Source organism: Lipotes vexillifer, unplaced genomic scaffold (genome assembly GCF_000442215.2).
Source record: "Lipotes vexillifer unplaced genomic scaffold, Lipotes_vexillifer_v1.1 scaffold907, whole genome shotgun sequence".
Lineage (NCBI taxonomy): Eukaryota > Metazoa > Chordata > Mammalia > Artiodactyla > Lipotidae > Lipotes > Lipotes vexillifer.
In genome coordinates, this window is record NW_006795956.1 from 287,896 (window position 1) to 298,983 (window position 11,088).

Consider the following 11,088-nt stretch of genomic DNA (forward strand, 5'->3'; position numbering starts at 1 on the left):
ATGCAATAAACTGTTTACTTTCTAAATACAGATATATCTTGCTGGTTCTTGCTAGTTATGGGTTGCTAGTTGTTAGTTACCTGTTGCCACTTTTAGTTTTAGAGTGACAGCATCACTCAATTTATCAGTCACAACAATACCACTTTTTGGGGTCAAATGGGCAGGCACTGTGGACAAGCCTGAAAGCAGGGTGTTTTTGGAGTCAGGCTGTGAGCTAGAAAATGTAAATTTCCAAATCTTTCTACGGAAACAAAAGTCATTATCAACCTGCTGCTCAACATCCCATCATGTCAATTTGTAGAAACAAATGAAAGGTCATGGATGCTTGCTGAGAAGAGAATAAACAATGAGTGACACGTCGAAACAACAATTGGTATATATGTTTATACATACACGTATACTTCCTTCTTAGCCATCTTGGACAACAGGTGTAATTTTAATGCATCAGAAGAAGAATTAAAATTCATGCTGTTCTGCAAAATGTTATGAGGTGAATGGATAATCTTTGAAGATTAACAACATTCTTTAAAGTTCAAGGGAAAAAAATCTGCCTCCATATGAATGGTAGAGATTCAGTTGCCTGAGTTAACATTTCCCATAGAATGGAACATCCAGAAATACTCTTGAAAAGAAAAGATTCTGGAGCTTGGAACAATATGATGTACTTTTTCTGAGTCTTGATTTAGCTACAAATTAAAACATTCACGATTTTGTTTGGAAATGTGGGGGTGAGACAAGGTGGGAAATTGAAAATTGTTAAATATTTCAAAAGAAACAGGTCTTATTGTTGTTGAAAGAATACAATAAGTGGATGATGCTACAAAAAGTTGGACTAGCTGCAGGATGGAGAGTGGGCTGGAAGGGGCCAGAGAAGAAACAAGAAGACCATCGGGGGGCACGGCTATAATCTAGGCAAAGGGTGACCACAGGGTGGTGGCAGTGGAAAATGAGAAGAATGGAAAGGTTCCAGAGCTACTTGGGAGGTAAAATTGAAGGAAATTGATGAATAGGTAAAGGTGTGTGGGGAGAAAGGACACATGAGAAGTGATGCTTAGGATTTTGAGAATCTCTAAAATAGTCAAAGACGCTTTAAAAAATTGTTTTTCCGGGCTTCCCAGGTGGCGCAGTGGTTGAGAGTCCGCCTGCCGATGCGGGGCACGCGGGTTCGTGCCCCGGTCCGGGAAGATTCCACATGCCGGGAAGATCCCACATGCCGGGAAGATCCCACATGCCGCGGAGCGGCTGGGCCCGTGAGCCACGGCCGCTGAGCCTGCGCGTCCGGAGCCTGTGCTCCGCAGCGGGAGAGGCCACAAAAGTGCGAGGCCCGTGTACCGCAAAAAAAATAAAAATAAAAAAAATTGTTTTTCCTTATAGGTAGCCTAAACATGGTTAAATAGCTAGGTGTATTTTTTTTTTTTTTTTGGCTGCAGGCATGCAGGATCTTAGTTCCCCGACCAGGGATCAAACCCGTGCCCCTTGCAGTTGAAGCACACAGTCCTAAACACTGGACCACCAGGGAAGTCCACTAGGTGTATTCTTTTCGAGTAAAGATAACTTCAGGGGACATGCATCTAAATTTTTGCAAATTATATCACATTCCCTTAATAAGTGGTTTTATAGTGCAGAGCTCTAAAAGGTGCTACATAGAAAGTAGAAAAGTAATTGTGAAATTAAAAAATGCAAGTTGCAGAGTAGTTTCTGTGGTATGTCCACATTTAAATTAGTCCCTAAAGCTCTATATTTGTGTATGAACATCTATAATGTCTATAACTGCATAAAAAAAATTCTTAAAGGAGACTCCAAAGTGTTAAGAGTTGATCATATTAGGGAGGAGAGAGGGATGGGAGTTAGTGAAGGAAAAACTTATTTTTTATCCTTTGTATCTGTATTGTTTGAATTTTTAATAATGAAAACAAGTATATCTGTAGTTAAGAAAAGAAGATGGATGAGAAGATGAATGTTAACGCATTGTGATAATCATTTCACAATATATGTAAATCAAACCATCATGCTGTACACGTTAAAATTATAGAGTGATGTATGTCAATTATTTCTCGATAAAACTGGAAAAATAGTGATGTAAAATTGTCTTACTACTTTTGATGAAAGACATTATGCTAAAGGTCTTGGATAACTAGTAGAAGTAAGTATCCATGAACATTGGTAAGGTCAGAGGAAGTGTGCAAACAATCATCCCATTCCTTATTATCAGCGACCTGGGGTAGTGGGAAAAGGTCCGTACTCAGGCAGCAGACATGGATGCTTAATATCGCAGGATTTAGGCCAGTCAACTCATCCCTCAGGTCCTCAGTTCCTGTAACATTAGGAGGTTAGGCTAAATCAGGGATGGCAAGCAATTAACATGTAGCTCTTATTCTCCAAACACTCACTTTTAGTAGGTGTTTTTTAATTCATCATGGATTGCTTTTCTGTTTTGTTTCATTTGTTGTATACTGTCCTTTGCTGAGACTAGATCTACTGCCAGTAAGAGCTGACACCCAGGAAGAAAGGTTGTCATTGCAGATTACCTGGAGAGGCATTATAGACTGTTAGAAAGAGTCTTGGTGACTCCTTGGAGCCATGGACCTTGGAGACAGCCGAATGTGGTTAAATCTCAGCATTGGACCTTGGAGACAGCTAAATGTGGGTTAAACCTCAGCATTGTCACTAAGCTGTGTCAGGTTAGGCAGATAAATTAATCTCCCTGAGCTTCAGTTCCTTCGTCTGTAAAATGGGAATAACTCCTACACCCCATCCCCTGCCAGCCCAGGGTCAGCATGAAGTCAATCTTGGTTATTATTTCCTCTAAAATGTTACCCTTCTGGGATTGTATGATTTTAATCCGAGAATAAATGAGGAGAAACCTCACCCTAATTTGCATATGGCTCTTTATCTCTCTACTGTTTTCGTCTGCCTTGTTAGTAGGTACTTCTCCTCAGCTCTCCAAAAAGGAGATGCTTACATCTGCCCAAATCTGCTTCTCTGTGCTGTTCGTTCAGCAAAGATGGACTGTTTGCAGCAGAGCATCAGTCTCAGGGCCATACACAAAGCCTGTGCACAGGCCTTGCTGATACCTCATCTGAGTTCGAAGTCGGCCCAAGAACAACTTAATTACTCCGTGTCCATCTTCAGCCACGAGTGGGTGTGGTCTTTTGCAAGAACTGAGCCGATGAAGAGGCTGAGTTTCTGCTCCCCACCCCCATTTGGTAACCCTTCGAGCGTGACTAGGTGGTTTGTATGATGTAATTTGATTTGTTAGAGTGTGAGTGGTTTATAATCATCATTTGCGAGTAAATTACTTAGGCGTATTCTTCTTTATGACCGGCTGAAAAAACTTACTTGATGGTATAATATAATTTATTCCTGTGAAGAAGTGAATGACCTTCACAACTCAGTCTGTCTCCTGTGACTTATGGGCCTTTTTTCACTCAGGGAAATGGGCTGTGTTTTCCCACTGCCCACCATTTTCTACACTCTGTTCCACTAGTTGTGTACATAAATAAGCCAGCCTTCTAAGATGCTGATGAAAATTATATTAATATACTAAATATCAAAATAATGCTGCTTGGTGTATAACAAAACATCTTTCTTCTAAAGATCTGCGAGTAACATTCAAACTATTTTTCCCTGTATTGACAGTTCTCTTGGGTAGACTGAATCAAATAATACTAGTCCTATCTTACAGATGGGAAAACTAAGGCGAAAAAAAAAAAAAAAAGCAAGAGACCAGCGGTGGTGCAGAAGCAGGTCATAGAACATGTAGCAGGTAAGGAAGCAGCTAGAGAGATGTGTGGAATATTTGGCATATTGAATTTGAGTGTGTAAATGCAATTTGTGTCACACTTCGCTAGTGAACAGTAAGCACTGATATTTGTTGAGTTTCAAACACATTCCAGGCATTGTTCTAAGTACTGGACATAAACTAGATCACTTAGTCCTGGCGACAACCCTTTGAGGTGGGCATTATTATAAGCGCCCTCGTTTTACAAGTGAAGACAGAAAAAGTTACGTAACTTGTCCAGTGTCACAGAGGGCGGGTATATAGTGTCGAATCAGCATATGCACTGCATTTTCTTGACTTCCTACTGAAGGGAGCTGAAGAGACTTCAGATTCACTCAGTTTAGTATTCTCAGGACGTGATCATTGTACCATTCTGCATCTCTAATCCTTAATAAAAACGGTAAATGGCAAATTCCTATGCTTTTTAAAAAAAATTTTATTGGAATATAGTTGCTTTACAATGTTGTGTTAGTTTCTACTCTACAGCAAAATGAGTCAGCTATACATACACATATATCGCCTCTTTTTGGATTTCCTTCCTATCTTGGTCACCACAGTGCATTAAGTAGAGTTCCCAGTGCTATACAGTATGTTCTTAGTTGTCTATTTTACCTTTTTTTTTTTTTTTTTTTGAGGGGAATTACACAGTAATTTGCTCTTTCAGCAAGTTCCCAGGTGATTCCTGCAAAGCCAAATTTTGAGAACCTCTGATTTGTTTTCCAGCTGTTCTATGTGCAGCTGGAGAGGTTCTTTGATGGCAGCAAACAGCTGTAGGGTGGAGTGCGATAGGGTAGCGTGGGGAGGTCAGATCCAGGCACGTGAGGCTCACCCTTACTTTAACCTCAGTCTCCTCTGATGTTCTCTTTTTTTTTTTTTTGCGGTACGCGGGTCTCTCACTGTTGTGGCCTCTACTGTTGCGGAGCACAGGCTCCGGACGCGCAGGCTCAGCGGCCATGGCTCACGGGCCCAAGCCGCTCCGCGGCATGTGGGATCTTCCCGGACCGGGGCACGAACCCGTGTCCCCTGCATCGGCAGGCGGACTCTCAACCGCTGCGCCACCAGAGAAGCCCTGATGTTCTCTTTGATACTTTGAAATTTTTCAATGAGATTTCATGCAAAGGGTCCTAAAGATTTAAAAAAAGACTTTGAAAACCTAGCCTAGTCCAGTCTCCACCTGCCTCCCCATTTCACAGATGTACAGACTAAGGCTCAGAGCTATCGGTATGGTTTTCTCAAGGCAACCCAGTTTAACAGAAATGGTGGGACCTGAACCCTTAGCTTCCTGAGCTTTGGGCTCTTGCCCTGTCACCATACTACAGGCACTAATTTGTACTAATTGCTAATTCTCAGAATAGCAGCTCTTAAAAATCAAGATGAGGAATGTGTGTGGGTATATTTAGTACATTTCCCAGAAAGACCTGAGGCACCGGGAGATAAAAGGCTGCAGGCAGTCAGTGGGTAGATGGTAAGCAGGACACAGTCTGCCTAGAAACCACAGATGTTCTGGAGCCCCGAGGGATTGGTACGCTAAAGGAATTGTTCTGTGTTTTCTGGATTTTACAGAAAAAGAAGGACTTGGGGACAAGAAGGAAAAAAGTCAGTATGGAAAGGATTTTGAGGATGTAAATGTGGATGAAGACTGGAGTCTCCAAGTTTACAAACAGAAATAAAGAAAAAGAAAGTGTGGGCACCATGTTAAATACCAAGTTAGACAATCTTCCAGGAAGAAAGCCCTTCAGAAGAAAGCAGTAACCCAAATCTAACTGAATAGTCAGGGTGATAGATGGTCATCCCCAAGGAAGGAATCTCCTCACTAGTTTGAGAATCTCATTGTGTTGGTCACTCTAACTTCGTAGTGCTAATACCTTAGCAGGAAGTACATTTCTTCCTACCTGGAAGAAAATCTGCTCAGACTTATCCAATCAATCAACCATAACTTATTTCTGCTCCTTCACAGGGTAATCAATAAGAAAGCTACAATGAGTATCGAGGTAGATTTCTAAGGACGCTGCAACTTTTTACTTTGCTGGACATGGGAGGATTTTTGGTCCTTTGCTCTTCCATTTGGGGGTCATGGTTTTAAAGAGAAAAGCAGGCTATCTAAATGGTGTCAAGAAGAGGATGGTGTTTTCTGGACTATAGCTAAAATTTCCAGGCTGATGGTGTCCTGAGAAATAATAGAACATTTCTCAGAATGATGTGCATAACTGAGTAAAAAAGGATTTAACATGAAATTCCAGGGGAAGTAGAATATGGGCCAGTTGGACCTACAAAACAAAATGCAGAGGGAATGATACATGAGTGGACTTCATAAATTCCAAACTGTCATATAGAGCCTTCCAATAGTACAAGTGGTACCCGGAAATTTTTAAAAAGAAAATGCAGTTAAGAGAATTAGAAATGATACTTGTGGAGTGGGATATTGATGTGACAATGCTAGAGAACAGACACACAGTGAACTTAGATTTGTAACACAAGGAGGAAAAGATGATGCCATAATTGTCACTGGATCGTGCTTGAACAGTGACTGAACTTACGGTATTTATAAAATCAGAGTTGAAAGCACGGCAAAGGGCAACTGGGTGAGGTTAAAAGAGAAAGAGAAGTCATATGATTTTTAAAAAAATCTGCTGGAATTGTTTTATTTAGCAGAGATTTGAAAACAATGCTAATAAATGTTTAAAGTTATGTTTTCAACCAAAGGACCAGGAAAGCATACACCCATCACTTAGGCTTAGATTAATAAGTGATGAAAAGGAAGTAAAACTGCTTAATTCAGAATTTGCTTTTATCTTCTGAATTATGGAGAAGAATCTTCAATGGGAAAATGAAGAACAGAGACTGAAGTTTATGAATAGAGAATGGATGGTAAAGGAACTATGCAACTGTTTAAAATGAAGTAAGCCAGGCCTAGATCACTGGTTCTTAACCCTGGCTGCATATTAGAAGTGTCAGAGAAGCCTGACCTCACCAGATGAGAATATAGACCAAAACCAAGACACGATAATTTTTCAGGGAGGTATTAGGCTGCTCAGGCTTTTGTAACAAAATAATATAGACTGCGTGGCTTGAACAACAGACATTTATTTTTCACAGTTCTGGAGGTTGTGAAGTTCAAGATCAAGGTGCCAGTAGATTTGACTTCTGGTGTGAGCTGTCTTCCTGGCTCGCAGTCAGCTGCCTTCTTGCTGCATCTTCACATGGCCAAGAAATAGTTCTGGTGTCTCTTCCTCTTCTTATAAGAGCACTAATTCCATCATGAGGGCCTCATCCTCATGACCTCATCTAAACCTCATTATCTCCCAGTGGCCCCACCTATCATCACATTGGGAGTTAGGGCTTCAACATGTGAATTTCTGGCGGGGGGGCGAGGGGCGGACACAGACTTTCAGTCCATAACAAAGGATATATACACACACACACACACACACACACACACACACACACACACACATATACATACATATATATATACACATTCTGCTGGTAGATTATAGAAAAAATATGATTTGCATAAACATAGAACTTCAGAGCAACTCATATGTAAAAGTCCCAGGCTTTAAATAATCATAACTTAAAATGAATAAGAAGAGTGAAGTGGCTATTAAAAAAAAAAGGGAGCACAGTATTACTGTAATCCAGTTTTTCCAGGTCACCACAGGCTGAGGGCAATAACGATCACAATAATAGTAATTACTGACAAGTTATCTTTAGCTCACCCAGCACATAATTGTGTTCCACATCCTTGGACTTTCAAATACCTTTCATTAGTTCTGGGACCCCCCCCAGGACACCTTCCATATACTTGCAAAACTCATCTGTCAGCTCATATTTAGGGGTGATAATAATTCACATTTCACAGGGCTGTTATGTGGATTACAGGAGTGAGGTGTGTGAAAGCATTTAGTAAACAATAAAATTCGATACAAAAAAAGCATCGTGTGGTATAGAATGGGCTATATCTTGTGGAGTAGGTGCTACCCTGCCCCGCAGCACTAAATCACTCCATCTGCTAGCTGCTGACACTCAGCTCTCTTCCCTCTCTGGGAATTGCCCTTGGAGAGCCACACCCAAGGTCACATGCCCTTCGTGTGACAATGACAGGTCTATGTGGGAAGGTGTGGAGGAGGGTACAAATGCTTGAACTCTTCGTCCCCACTTGGGACAACCCTAAGGGATCATCCCACTTCTAGGCCTTTGCCTTGAATTTGCTGAATCCTCTGTTGTGACTGTACTAGCCCTTCTTTCTTCCTCTGCCCCATCCTATTTTCTTCCTTTTATCCAAGAGTATTAATCCCAAGAGCATGTACTGATATGCTTTCTTCACACTAATCATTGTCTCAGAATCTGCTTCCTGGGGAACGCAGTGACATTTCCCAATCAAACAAAGGGGAAGCAAACTTTTCAGATGTAATTTTCCCTTTTCTTGATCTTTAAGTATTTAGTGTGTATGGATGCAAGAGAATGTCGTAATTCATTTATTCATTTCTCAAATGAGTATTCACTTATCAAGTACTATTACATCCTCTGTACCAAGAGACACATGACCCTGAGGGTAAGTTTCTGATCAATCTGGGAAGCAAAGACAAGTGAAAACATTCAGATGTTAGCGAAAATCAGTCTCATGGGAAGTTGTAAGTTGCTGGTAGTACTCGGAGTGCTCAAGAGGAGGTGGCAATAGTGTGACCAGGAATGCTTGGTGAAGTTTTTGAATCGGAGACTGAGAATTTTGGAGCTGGACATGATCTTAGAAATTTTCTAGTATTAAGACCTCTGTTAGAAGGTGAGGTAATTGAGTCCCAGAAAGGCCAAGTGACTTCCTCCAAAATCACAAAGCTAAAGTAGTAGGTGAACCTTGGAGGAAGGAAGGAAGACTTAGATAGCAGATGTCACCCCAGGTTATCATGGTCTCCTTAGTCTTCTTCAGAATAATTGTTAGTTCTGGGGCTGTCCACACTCTGCAGAGGTCTGATCTTAATCTTATTACAAGGTGTCAGCTCTTGAGGACAATTACTAATGTATGCTCAGCACTCTGGGGTCTGTATAGTACCCCAGGAATGGGTCTGAGGGTCCTGGTTGATTTTCCGTTCACCTCCCATGCCTACCATGGCTGGTGCTTCCTGCTTGTGAACCTGCCATCTGTCCCTCAGTTTCCAGTTCCTGGGACTCAGCTGAAGCTGCTCTGGAGCAAAAGCCACAAATCACCTCTCGACATGACCTGATGTCATTTGAGACTTTACATTATAGCTCCCTTCTTCTGAACTCCTTCCTTGCTTTGGTGTAGTGTGATTTAAATCTCCAACAGCTCCATGATATGGTTAACAACAGTAGTATTTCAGGCTGACCTTTCATTAGAAGCTTAGAAAGTGATTCACAATTATAGTGACTGTTGCCTTCTGGCTGAGATTCAGAGATATCAGACAAAGGCCATGGAGGAGGATCTGTGTGTCTCCTTACTGACAAAGAGCCCTGGCCAATCTTGTGGAATGAAGTGCCACTGAGAAATCCAGCAGGGCACTTGAAAGACACTCAGCCAGCCTTCAGTGATGCTACACTGGAAGCAATTAGAACTTTTTCAACAGTTGGTGATTTGCCAGTTGCTGGTAAATGTACTAGCTTTGGCTACCGAGCCTAAAGTCTTAGTGTGGAAAGGCAGGCAATTTTTTAAACTAAAAAATCATAAGTGGTCAAGCTGAAATTAGAGGAAAAACTATTCCTACAACTCTATCATAAAACAAATATAATTTTTATATATTCCTTTCTGAGCTTTTTACATATTCATGTGGACAATAATAAAGACATGCTATTTATTTTCTTCAATCACTTTTGTGCATTTTTTATCTTTATCTTATATCTAGTGGCTATACTGTAATTAACTTAATCTTTCACTCAGAATTAACATAATCATTCTCCTGTCTTTGAGAGTTTATTTTGTTTCTACTTTACACAATTATAAATAATACTGTAATGAACACCCTCATTATACAACCTTTCCCACATATTGCATTATTTCTTCAGGAATAATTCCCCAAAGTGGAATTACTGGTTTAAAAAGTACAAATGTTGTGATTCCTAAAACATATATGGGCTCCAAAAGGGATGCACCAATTTACAATTCCATTGAGTATCACTGTATTAGGTAAAAAAACTTCTCATTTTTGTTTTTATTTACATTTCCATTAATCCTACAGAGAACTGACTGTTAGTAAAAAAAAATGTTTTCTCACAGAAGGCGCTATGATCTGCTAAATGTACAAGTCAGGGTAGTGTGACTAATTTGATGATGTGGTGAAAAGGTTGCAGGGAGGGGTTCTTGCAACTTCTGTCCAGTGTGATGCTGGTGCCCTATGACCTGAGGTAGCAGCAGTACCAATACTTGCCAGTGGTGGTGACTCTGGCATCATGAGCTGCCATAGGCAGCAGTACCCCTAGCATGGAGCATGGAGGCGATGTCCATGCCTACTGAGAGTGACTTCCAGGTGCAACTGCCAGAGGCCCAGCAATAGGATGGAGCTCCACAACCCACTGACTGGTCCACAGAGGATGCAACCAACGGACACGGACACCCTGATAGCCACTGAAGCCAAAAGCCCACATACCATACACTCAGATGTAAGGTGTATGGGAACTTTTGATGGAGGATGACATAAAGCATTACAGGATGGGATGAAGCAGAATATGTGATTATTACCAAATATATGTCCCATGTTTGTTTTATCATCCCAAGCCAGTTCTGTTTAAGGAAATGTAGATTAAGGAAGAAATAATTCCAGAAATTTTCCATTGAACATGATGACAATTTTTGCTTCAAATCATATTTTAATGTTACAAGACAATCATTCCATCCCCAATTTTACACTTAAACAAAATAAGGAATGTATTTTTCAAGGGATTTTTCAGCATGTAATGAACAGATCATATGATTTTTTTGGTTCAGCCTGTTGCTATATTATACACAAAGGTTTTCCTCTACTGTATTAGAATAATAAACACATCAATTTAAAAATATTTACTGAAAATTTGTTCTGTATAAGGCATTAGGTGGGCTAGGGAATAGTAAAGAACAATGCATTTCAGCTATCTGATTATAGAAAATTATCATGTTGCTGACATGACTGTAACTAGGGAGATTGCTTCTTTCATTTTATAGAGATATTCTTGTCACATGCTCTCTAATTTATTTTTGCCATATATATATTTCAGTTATTTAAATATAAGTCGTTTGAATAAAATTCTTAATTTTCTACTTTGCTTATATGGAAATAGCTGTGGCATTCTTTTTTTTTTTTTTTTTTTTTTTTTTTTTT